This window comes from Arachis ipaensis, chromosome B2 (genome assembly GCF_059453495.1).
Source record: "Arachis ipaensis isolate K30076 ecotype BB chromosome B2, ASM5945349v1, whole genome shotgun sequence".
NCBI classification, from domain to species: domain Eukaryota; kingdom Viridiplantae; phylum Streptophyta; class Magnoliopsida; order Fabales; family Fabaceae; genus Arachis; species Arachis ipaensis.
This window is the reverse complement of record NC_142437.1, coordinates 66,715,000-66,727,542: the sequence shown is the minus strand read 5'-3', so window position 1 is coordinate 66,727,542 and position 12,543 is coordinate 66,715,000. Positions and strand designations below refer to the sequence as shown.

The following is a 12,543-nucleotide window of genomic DNA, read 5'->3' as shown; positions in this document are numbered from 1 at the left end:
ATTGACCTTTTGTGGGGGGTAGAAACGTGCCAGAAACTTGCTTTCCACCTCATCCCAGGTTGTTAGGCTCCCCCTTGGGAATGATTCCAGCCACTTAGCTGCCTTGTCCCTAAGTGAAAATGGGAACAAGAGCAGTTTATAGGTATCTTCCTGGACTCCATTGGACTTCACAGTGTCGCAAATTCTCAGGAATTTTGTGAGATGTTGGTTTGGATCTTCATTAGCACTCCCACCAAATGAACAATGATCCTCCACAAGTGATATTAGCTGTGGTTTGAGTTCAAAATTGTTGGCCTGAATGGGTGGTTTCTGAATGCTGCTACCACAATTCCCAGAGGTTGGGTTTATGTATGAACCAAGAACTCTCCTCTCAGGAATGGCATTGTTTCCATCAGCCCTCTCATGGTTGTGAACTTCTCTATCCATGTTGAGATCTAAAGCTTCCTCAAAATTGTCCTCAAATTCTCCTTCAGATTCCTCTTCTCTCAGTACTCTCTTCCCTCTTGCTTCCCTTCTAATTCTATGAAGGGTCCTCTCTGGTTCGGTATATGGAGGAGTTGATGTCTCTCCTCTCCTACCTGTCATACAAGAACACAGCACAGGCACCAAACAAGTGAAATACTCTTGGTTAATGGAAGAGTATGGTTAGAGCAGTTGAGGAATTAATTCAAATAGTTAGTGAGTCAGTGAGTTAGTTGCTTGAATTTAAAGGCATAAAGAAAGAAAGCATGTAACAGAGTGCAGAAATTAAAATTCAACAAGTAACTTGAACTGAATTAACAAGGCAAGAAAAATGCTCAATCTAGTTAACTTCCAATTTGAGAATTGTCAATCGAAAACCAATCCCCGGCAACGGCGCCATAAACTTGATGCGCATAAACTTGTTATGCTACGATTTAGGAAATTGCACGATCGGCAAAATTCCTTCCGGCAAGTGCACCGGTTATCGTCAAGTAAAAACTCACAATAGAGTGAGGTCGAATCCCACAAGGATTGGTTGAGTGAGCAATTCGGATTAGAAGTATGTTCTAGTTGAGTGGAATCAAGATTTAGATGAGAATTGCGGAATGTAAAATTGCATGAATTAAAGAGCGAGAAGCTAAATTGCTAAAATTAAAAGGGATGGGGGTGATTGCATGAATTTAATTGCAGAATGTAAAGAGAAAGTGGTAAATCAGAAATGGGGAGTTCATTGGGTGTTAGGAGCTATTGAGATCTCCGAATCAAAACAACTTTTATCCCTTCCTCAACCAATGCATTCATTGAATTTTGCTTGGCAATCTTATATGATTGGATCCCAATCCCTTGGCTCACCAATTCTCTCTAAAAACAAACAAATTCCCAATCCCTTGGTTTAAATGTTTATAAGAAGAGATGATGCTCGATCACTGATTATACCACACAGTTTCATGAACCACAATTTGGTAGGATTACATGTCACAATATCCATCCAAACCCCAATCCAATTCACTGTGAGAAAGCTTCTCTAGCATGAATCCTCCATTCCTTTCCCAAGGTTCCGAAGGATTCCAATTATGGGCAGTTTCTTTCCCAAGACAACTACCCAATGGAATTAGATCGAGAAGCTTTCTAACAAAATTCAAGAGAAAAGATTGAAGAAGAAGATAAAACTATTATTGATTCATTGAATTACAATAGAGCTCCCTAACCCAATGAAAGGGGTTTAGTGAGTCATAGCTCTGAATTCAATTACAAAACTAAAGGAAAATGATCCAAAGTTCTCTGTGTGTAAAAACTTCTCCTAACTAACTTAAATTCTATCCTATTTATACACTTTCTAAATTGAGCTTCTGTTGTGTTTCTTGGGCTTTGAGGCCTTTCCCTGATTTCCTTTTGCTTTGGGTTTATGGTCCATAATCCTGATGAGGCTGTGATCCAATTCTGTAACATTCATTGAGCAAACTTAGTGATAAACAAGTAATGACACAAGACTCAACAAATTGAAGCTCTCATCAATCCATAAACCATGACATTCAATTGGGTTTCATACCATAATATCTTCAAGTTAATGTTTGTGCTCAAATGCTACTTAAACTTCAATATATTTGGCCCAGAAACCCCTTTCAAAAAGTGGCGTTTAAGTTGAAGTTTAAGTTTCAGTTTAAGGTTAAACTGAAACTTAAACATGGAAATGGAAGAAAGCAACCCAGGAGTGTGAAATGTCGAACACGTTTAAGCTTCAGTTTAAGGTTAAACTGAAGCTTAAACGTGGAAATGAAGAAAGCAACCCTGGAGGAGCAATTGGGTCGAACACGTTTAAGCTTCAGTTTAAGGTTAAACTGAAGCTTAAACGTGGAAATGAGAAAGCAACCCTGGAGGAGGGAAATAGTCGAACACGTTTAAGCTCCAGTTTAAGGTTAAACTGGAGCTTAAACGTGGAAATGCTCCTGGTGCCTTTCTTACTTCTGGCGTTTAACCTCCAGTTTAAGGTTAAACTGGAGGTTAAACGTGGAAATGCTTCCTGGTGAGAAATTGTGTCGAACACGTTTAAGCTCCAGTTTAAGGTTAAACTGGAGCTTAAACGTGGAAATGCTCTCTTGGTGAAATTCTCATTCTGGCGTTTAACTTCCAGTTTAAGGTTAAACTAGAGGTTAAACGCCAGTTCCAGCATTTCTTAGCCTTCATGATTCTGGCGTTTAAGCTCCAGTTTAGGCTTAAACTGGAACTTAAACTCCACATGTGATATTCAAGCTTCCTTTATTGATTTTGTTGCTTCCTTGCCTAGCCTCTTCTTCCCTGAAATCATCCAAACAATTGCATCAAAGTCTTGCAAAATTTCATGAGAAATCTTCCATTCATAGCATTCAAGTAATATAACTAAAACTCATGGATTTTGCATCAAAATCATACTGTTTGGATGGTTCATTGCTTTGTTATTCATTTAACCATTCTTGGTTACTTTAAGCTCAAGAAAATGCATAAGACAACTAAAACTAACAGAAAAATGCTAGTGAAACTAGCCTAAGATGCCTTGGCATCATTACCCCCCCTCCCTTCCCTATATAAAGCCCTCCATTCTTCTTCATTTTCACACAACACAACCCTCTCTTCCCCTTCTTGGCCGAATACACCCCTCCCCCCTCTCCTCCATATTTTCTTCTTCTTCTTCATCTATTCTTTCTTCTCTTGCTCGAGGGCAAGCAATATTCTAAGTTTGGTGTGGAAAAAGCATAAGATTTTTGTTTTTCCATTACCATTGATGGCACCCAAGACCGGAGAATCCTCTAGAAAAGGGAAAGGGAAGACAAAAGCTTCCACCTTCGAGTCATGGGAGATGGAAAGATTCATCTCCAAAGCTCATCAAGACCACTTCTATGATGTTGTGGCCAAGAAGAAGGTGATCCCCGAGGTCCCTTTCAAGCTCAAGAAGAATGAGTATCCGGAGATCCGACATGAAATCCAAAGAAGAGGTTGGAAAGTTCTAACAAACCCCATCCAACAAGTTGGCATCCTAATGGTTCAAGAGTTCTATGCCAATGCATGGATCACTAGGAACCATGATCAAAGTAAGAACCCAAACCCAAAGAATTATATTACAATGGCTCGGGGGAAATACTTAGATTTTAGTCCGGAAAATGTGAGGTTGGCGTTTAACTTGCCTATGATGCAAGGAGATGCACGCCCCTACACTAGAAGGGTCAACTTTAATCAAAGGTTGGACCAAGTCCTCATGGACATATGTGTGGAAGGAGCTCAATAGAAGATTGACTCCAAAGGCAAGCCGGTTCAATTAAGAAGACTGTACCTCAAGCCTGTGGCTAGAGGATGGCTGGAGTTCATCCAACGCTCCATCATCTCCACTAGCAACCGATCTGAAGTTACTGTGGATCGGGCCATCATGATCCATAGCATCATGACTGGAGAAGAAGTAGAGGTTCATGAAGTTATCTCCCTTGAACTCTACAAAATAGCCGAAAAGCCCTCTCGTGGGGCAAGGCTAGCTTTTCCTCATCTTATTTGCCATCTATGTTACTCAGCTGGAGCTTTCATAGAAGGAGACATTCTCATTGTGGAAGAGAAGCCCATCACTAAGAAAAGGATGGAGCAAGCAAGAGAGCCCATTCATGGATCTCAAGAGACGCATGAAGCTCATCACCATGAGATCCCGAAGATGCCTCAAATGCATTTTCCTCCACAAAACTATTGGGAGCAAATCAACACCTCCCTAGGAGAATTAAGTTCCAACATGGGACAATTAAGGGTGGAACATCAAGAGCACTCCATCATCCTTCATGAAATAAGAGAAGATCAAAAAGCAATGAGGGAGGAGCAACAAAGACAAGGAAGAGACATAGAAGAGCTCAAGGACATCATTGGTTCCTAAAGAAGGAAACGCCACAATCACTAAGGTGGACTCATTCCTTGTTCTTATTTTCTGTTTTTCGTTTTCTTAATGATAAGTGCTTATCCATGTTTGTGTCTTCATTACATGATCATTAGTATTTAGTAACTTTGTCTTAAAGTTATGAATGTCCTATGAATCCAACACCTCTCTTAAATGAAAACTGTTTTAATTCAAAAGAACAAGAAGTACATGAGTTTCGAATTTATCCTTGAACTTAGTTTAATTATATTGATGTGGTGACAATGCTTCTTGTTTTCTGAATGAATGTTTGAACAGTGCATATGTGTTTTGAAGTTGTTGTTTAAGAATGTTAAATATGTTGGCTCTTGAAAGAATGATGATAAGGAGACATGTTATTTGATAATCTGAAAAATCATAAAAATGATTCTTGAAGCAAGAAAAAGCAGCAAAAAACAAGGCTTGCAGAAAAAAAAAAGAAAAAAATATATAGGCGAAAAAAAAAAAAGAGAAAAAGCAAGCAGAAAAAGCCAAAAGCTCTTAAAACCAAGAGGCAAGAGCAAAAAGCCAATAACCCTTAAAACCAAAAGGCAAGGGTAAATAAAAAGGATTCCAAGGCTTTGAGCATCAGTGGATAGGAGGGCCTAAAGGAATAAAATCCTGGCCTAAGCGGCTAAACCAAGCTGTCCCTAACCATGTGCTTGTGGCGTGAAGGTGTCAAGTGAAAACTTGAGACTGAGCGGTTAAAGTCAAGGTCCAAAGCAAAAAAAGAGTGTGCTTAAGAACCCTGGACACCTCTAATTGGGGACTTTAGCAAAGCTGAGTCACAATCTGAAAAGGTTCACCCAATTATGTGTTTGTGGCATTTATGTATCCGGTGGTAATACTGGAAAACAAAGTGCTTAGGGCCACGGCCAAGACTCATAAAATAGCTGTGTTCAAGAATCATCATACTGAACTAGGAGAATCAATAACACTATCTGAACTCTGAATTCCTATAGATGCCAATCATTCTGAACCTCAATGGATAAAGTGAGATGCCAAAACTATTCAAGAGGCAAAAAGCTACAAGTCCCGCTCATCTGATTGGAGCTATGTTTCATTGATAGTTTGGAATTTATAGTATATTCTCTTCTTTTTATCCTATTTGATTTTTAGTTGCTTGGGGACAAGCAACAATTTAAGTTTGGTGTTGTGATGAGCAGATAATTTATACGCTTTTTGGCATTGTTTTTAGTATGTTTTTAGTAGAATCTAGTTACTTTTAGGGATGCTTTTATTAGTTTTTATGTTAAATTCACATTTCTAGACTTTACTATGAGTTTTTGTATTTTTCTGTGATTTCAGGTATTTTCTGGCTGAAATTGAGGGACTTGAGCAAAAATCAGATTCAGAGGTTGAAGAAGGACTGCTGATGCTGTTGGATTCTGACCTCCCTGCACTCAAAGTGGATTTTCTGGAGCTACTGAACTCAAAATGGCACGCTTCCAATTGCGTTCGAAAGTAGACATCCAGGGCTTTCCAGCAATATATAATAGTTCATACTTTGGCCGAGTTTAGATGATGTCAAAGGGCGTTGAACGCCAGTTCTACGCTGCTGTCTGGAGTTAAACGCCAGAAATACGTCACAAGCCAGGGTTGAACGCCAGAAATACGTTACAAACTGGTGTTCAACTCCAAGATTGACCTCTACACGTGTAACATTCAAGCTCAGCCCAAGCACACACCAAGTGGGCCCCGGAAGTGGATTTATACATCAATTACTTACTTCTGTAAACCCTAGTAACTAGTTTATTATAAATAGGACTTTTTACTATTGTATTAGAGATCTTTGATAAGTTTTATGCTATCTTAGACTTTCATGGGGGCTGGCCATTCGGCCATGCCTGAACCATTATCACTTATGTATTTTCATACGGTAGAGTTTCTGCACTCCATAGATTAAGGTGTGGAGCTCTGCTGTTCCTCAAAGATTAATGCAAAGTACTACTGTTTTTCTATTCAATTCAACTTATTCCGCTTCTAAGATATTCATTCGCACTTCAACCTGAATGTGATGAACGTGACAATCATCATCATTCCCCCACGAACGCGTGCCTGACAACCACTTCCGTTCCACCTTAGATTGAATGAGTATCTCTTAGATGTCTTAATCAGAATCTTCGTGGTATAAGCTAGATTGATGGCGGCATTCATGAGAGTCCGGAAAGTCTAAACCTTGTCTGTGGTATTCCGAGTAGGACTCTGGGATTGAATGACTGTGACGAACTTCAAACTCGCGAGTGCTGGGCGTAGTGACAGACACAAAAGGAGGGTGAATCCTATTCTAGTATGATCGAGAACCTCAAATGATTAGCCGTGCTGTGACAGAGCATTTGGACCATTTTCACAAGAGGATAGGATGCAGCCATTGACAAGGGTGATGCCTCCAGACGATTAGCCATGTAGTGACAGCGCATCGGACCATTTTTCAGAGAGGATAAAAAGTAACCATTGACAACGGTGATGTCCTTACATAAAGCCAGCCATGGAAAGGAGTAAGACTGATTGGATGAAGACAGCAGGAAAGCAGAGGTTCAGAGGAACGAAAGCATCTCTATACACTTATCTGAAATTCTCACCAATGATATACATAAGTGTTTCTATCCTTATTTTCTATCTATTTATTATTTATGTTCGAAAACTCCATAACTATTTTATATCCGCCTGACGGAGATTTACAAGGTGACCATAGCTTGCTTCATACCAACAATCTCCGTGGAATCGACCCTTACTCACGTAAGGTTTATTACTTGGACGACCCAGTGCACTTGCTGGTTAGTTGTATCGAAGTTGTGAATGAAAAACAATTTATTAAGACGTTCGTACATAGTTTTTGGCGCCGTTGCCTGAGATCCCAATTTCGTGCACCAGTGTGCCTCTCTTCTAATTCTTTCTTGTGAACTTCAGCTACAATTTCATCTATGACTTCACACTGGAAGATAGAATGATCTTCTGGAGGGTTGTTTATGACTCCATTCAGATTGAAGATTACTATTCGGCCATCTATTTCAAAAGAGTATGTTCTTGAAAAAGCATCCAATTTGAATTTTGATGTCTTCAGGAATGGTCTTCCAAGTAAGATTGATGATGGCTTATCTGAGTCATTATGGGGAATCTCCAAGATATAAAAATCAGTGGGAAATGTAAGCCCTTTAATGTTCACTAAAACATCTTCAGCAACTTCAGCCACTGTAATAATGCTTTTATCTGCTAACACAAAACGAGCTGCCGACCTTTTTAAGGGAGGGAGCCTCAAAATATCATATATAGACAAAGGCATTATACTAACACATGCTCCTAAATCACATATACAATCATAAATTACTACACCACCATTAGTACAACTAACTATACAAGGACCTGGGTCACTACACTTTTCAGGCAATCCTCCCATTAAAGTAGATATGGAACTACCTAAAGGAATAGTTTCTAATTCATTAATTTTATCCTTATGTATACATAAATCTTTTAGAAACTTTGCATACTTAGGTACCTGTTGAATAACATCAAAAAGAGGAACAGTTACCTCAACCTTTTTGAATATTTCTACCATTTTGGGATCAGGTTCCAGCTGCTTCCTGGGCTTCCTTGCAAGTTGTGGAAATGGAATGAGAGTGGTGTTTTCTGCAGTGTCTGTGCCTTTTGATGCTTCCTCCTGTGGTTGGGCTTCTTCTTTTTCAGTTATGTCCTGTATGTCCTCTTCCTCTTCAACATCTTCTATCTCTACTACCTCTTCAGCTGAAGCGTGTTCTGGTGAGCTTAGCTCCTCCTGATTCCTCTCTTGCAGTGTGGTTCCGGACCTTAGGGTGATGGTTAAGAGGGGATTCCAGTGGAGCTCGAAGGTTGGTTACTGGAATTTCGCATTGATCCAATCTGTGAGACAAGAGCTTGTAAAGTAGAGGCCAGACCATTCAGACTGGCATTAATGTTATTCATAATATTATTTTCCATGGTCTGTTGTCTTCGCTCAAAAGATTGTAGTAACTCTTCATTAGGAGATGAAGAAAGATGAGTAAATTGAGAGGTCTGCTGTTGGGTATTCTGTGGTTCTTGGGATTGCCTTAAGTGAGGTGCTCTGTAAGGTTGATTCTGCTGCCTGTTGTTGTTATTATTCCACCTCTGATTTCCCTGATTATCTCTGCCTCCTCTATTACTGTTGTCCCTCAAATTCTGGTTAGAATTATCCTGCCATCCATGGTTATGATTTTCACCTTGATTGTACCCTTGGTTGGGGCGGTCATAGAAGTTATGAGTGGATGCCACCATGTTGTCTTCCTGCTGGAGCTGTGGGCATTCATCAGTATAATGGCTATAATCAGCACAAATTCTACAAACTCTCTGTGGGACTAATTGTTGGCTTTGCTGTGGTGGAGAAGGTTGAGCTTGCTGAACTTGTTGTTGATTCAATTGCATTTGCTTCAGCAAGTTGGTCATTTCACAGATACTCTGAGCTAGAGCAGCAGTCTCTCTGCTAGAGGATACTTCTGCAACGGCTTTTGAATGGCCTTGTTTCTGCCTGTGGTTCCTAGTAGATTCAGCTAAGTCGCTAATCAATTGCCATGCCTCATCAGTGGTTTTGTACTTCTTCATAGACCCATTGCTAGCACTTTCCAATGTGGTCTTATCTTGGGGCCTCATACCCTGTGTGATATAGATGAGTAACACTATCTTGTCAATCCTGTGGTGGGGGCATGCTTTCAGAAGATTATTGAAGCGCTCCCAGTATTCAAAGAGAGTCTCGTTGTCATCTTGAACAATCGTGGAAATGTCTTTTCTCAGTTTATCAGTAACCTCAGATGGAAAGAATTTTTCCAAAAATTCTTTTCTGAGTGTATCCCAGTTGGATACATTCGCTAGGGGTTGAGTGTAGTACCACTCTGTTGCTTTTCCCTCAAGAGAAAACGGGAAAGCTTTCAGCAAAATTGATGTTTCATCTGCACCATCATGCCTGACAGTAGAACAGGCTGCCTGGAAATCTCTCAGGTGCTTGATAGGCTCTTGAGCAGGTAAGCCATGAAACTTGGGCATCAAATTGAGCAGTGCGGTCTTTATTTCAAAATCTATAGCCACCGCTGGGTGATGCGCTTGAAACAGTTGCATTGTAAAATCAGGGGCTCCTTCCTCCTGGATAGTAACTCTTCTGGCTGCCGCCATGTTACCTGTACGTAAATCAACCAAATCAGTAGAACGGGAGCTGGTTTCTTCCTCAAATGGGATTTCAAATCCGCCCTCAGAGAGGACTAACCGACGCCGAGCTCTCCTTATTCGTGAGATGGTTCTTTCAATCTCAGGATCGAATACTGGCAAGCTTGGATCAGGAAGTGAACGCGTCATCTAGCGAAAGAAACAAGCAGCTCATAGTAGAAAAATAAAATAAAATACAAATAAATAAATAAAAATCCAATTAATAACTTTAGCACTCTATTGCAACTCCCCGGCAACGGCGCCAAAAATTGATGTGGGCAGAAATTAGCGAATTAAAAATTGTTAAAATATATATGTTGCAAGTATAGTTCTTAACTCACCAGAAATCTGCCTATCAATTTAAAAAGGTGTCACAGAGAAAATTTAAATTAAAATACTGGGAGTATGAGTCCCAGGTTGTCTCCCAACGAGTTGCAGAAAAGTGTGCTATTTTATTAATCAGAGGTTTTCAAAAAAGTTTGAGTTGAGTAAACAGGAAATTAAATTGGTGAATTTGAATAATGTAAATAAAATCCTTGACTGGGATTTGATTAGTTGGAATCCCTATTATTGTTGGAATACTCTCAAGATTAATTGACAATTAAAGGTTGTCCTGTTTAGTTATCCTTTACTAGGTAAGGGAAAGTCAAACAAGTTGGAATGCTACGTCTGTTCACAAGTTGCAATCCACTTAATTAAAAGAGATTGGTGTTAGTGACTAGAAGGCAATCCAACCATAAACCCAATTACAATCTTTCTTTTAAGTTTCACAACTCAAGGGTTCCTTTCAATCAACTCCCCATCAAGTTAGGGAATGACTCACTCATTGTGAATATAAAATTCATAGCATATGAAAAGGAATTAAAGAAAGACATTGTAAATAAAAATTAAAATAGTCAATTAAAAATAAAAGTGATCCTTGTATTAAATTATCCTAAAAATATTCCAATGGTAAAATTAAACAAAGCAAAGAACATGGAAGAGTAAAGCCAAGTAAAGAAAACGAACTAGAATGACGAAGTCTTAATGAGGTAATAACTCTTCTCAGTGTTCCAATGCCAAAAAGTAAGAGAAAATTAAATCCTAAGAACTATGAATGTGTAGAGAGAAAACCTAGGGGAGGAGTAAAAACTAGATCTAAAACTAAAACTGTGTAGAATGAATGTTCTCCCTGATTTCTGCATATTCTCTGGCTCTAGTCTGCTTTTCTGGGCCAAAAACTGGGTCAAAATAGGGCCCAAAATCGCCCTCAGCGATTCTGCAGATTATGCAGATCGCGTATGTCACGCGATCGCGTCGCTCATTCGGACGCGTCATTTGGCGTTCTGCTTTGCTACGCGGTCGCGTCATCCATGCGGCCGCGTCACTGCGATTTGCTCTTCTCCGCGCGGTTGCGTCATCCATGCGGCCGCGTCGCTTCTCGCTGGTCATCTCCTCAATTCCTTGTGTTCCTTCCATTTTTGCAGGCTTCCTTTCCAATCTCCAACTCATTCATGCCCTATAAAGCCTGAAACACTTTAACACACAGATCACGGCATCGAATGGAATAAAGGAGAAATAAAATACATAATTAAAAGTCTCTAGGAAGTAAGTTTTCAATCATGTAATAACTTTAGGAAGGAAATATAAATGCATGCTAAATTAACGAATAAGTGGGTAAGGATCATGATAAAATCACACAATTAAACACAATATAAACCATAAAATAGTGGTTTATCAGTTTCTCAATTAATTTGGGAATTAGGTTTCTGATTCAATTTGAGAATTAGGGTTAGAAATTAGGATTTTATAAAAGAATAAAGGATAGCTATGAATTGATATTTTGATAAAATTGAAGGGTAGGATAATTTTAAAACCAAATATACTCTTAAAAATATTTAGGAACATTATTTATCAACATATTGCTAAGTTCAATCAATTATTTCTAATTTACATTATAAAATAAATATATTAATCACGTTTTTTATAAAATATGGTTTAGCTCAATATTAGTTATTCAAATTAAATGATATAACTTTTCATTATTTTTCTATCTCCAAAACTTTAATTTCAATTTACAAAATAATTAATTATAATAAAATTGTACATAAATATTAATTGACTTAAACTTAAAGTATTTATAAATATCAATCTAATCATTTCTAATAAAATAATTTCTAGGAGTTCAAATTAATAACATAATTCATTCAAAATAGAATTTATTTAAATTAAATTATACAATTCTTCTTATTTTTCAATTATCAAAATTATAATTTTAATTATACCAAATATCTAATAAAGTTTATATAAAAATTCTAGTTAATTTAAACTTCAATTATTATGAAACTCCATTTAATTACCTTTTGTAAAATAATTTTCTTAAAATAAAATTATCAACAAATAAAATAAATCACAAATAACTAATTATTTGATTTTCAAAAACTAGGGTTGTTACACTTCAAGCTTAGGAGTAGATATTAAGTACTTAAAGCTTTTGGAGGTAGACTTAACAGGTTGGACTCTCATAATTATCAATATATAGTTTGTAGACAAGGATGGTGATATTAGTTCTTGTTATTTTACTTTCATGTCATTTATTCTCTTGCAAAAATATAAAATCAAAACCCCCTTGAATTTTCATACCTAATAATTGACCATTTCATTGCAATTCCTTGTGAGACGACTCGGAGTTCAAATACTCCAGTTAATTTTCATTTGGGGTTTGTTACATGTGACAACCAAATTTTTGATTGGGAGAATTGTTTGTTGGTGTAGAACTATACTTGCAACGAGAATTCATTTTGTGTGAAATTCTATACCGACACGACAATTTTCTTAAATCACCAGCCTCCAAACGTGTTCAATCGGTTCCAAAGAGGGTCGAAAAACTTTTTTTAAAATAAATATCTAAAAGTAGTTTTTATACTAGACTAGTAACCTAGGGTTACAGAAAATGAGTAACTAAGTGCAGATAGTGTAGAAATCCACTTCCGGTGCCCACTTGGGGTGTGCTT

The 12,543-nt window shown here is 38.1% G+C and overlaps 1 non-coding gene across 1 annotated transcript; it reads left to right on the top strand.

The window, feature by feature from the left end:
* The first annotated feature begins 9,041 nt into the window (after positions 1-9,041).
* On the top strand, positions 9,042-9,148 carry LOC148574222 (small nucleolar RNA R71). Its single transcript, XR_015905621.1, has one exon. It is a non-coding gene; the product is annotated as a small nucleolar RNA R71 (small nucleolar RNA).
* Positions 9,149-12,543: the final 3,395 nt, after the last annotated feature.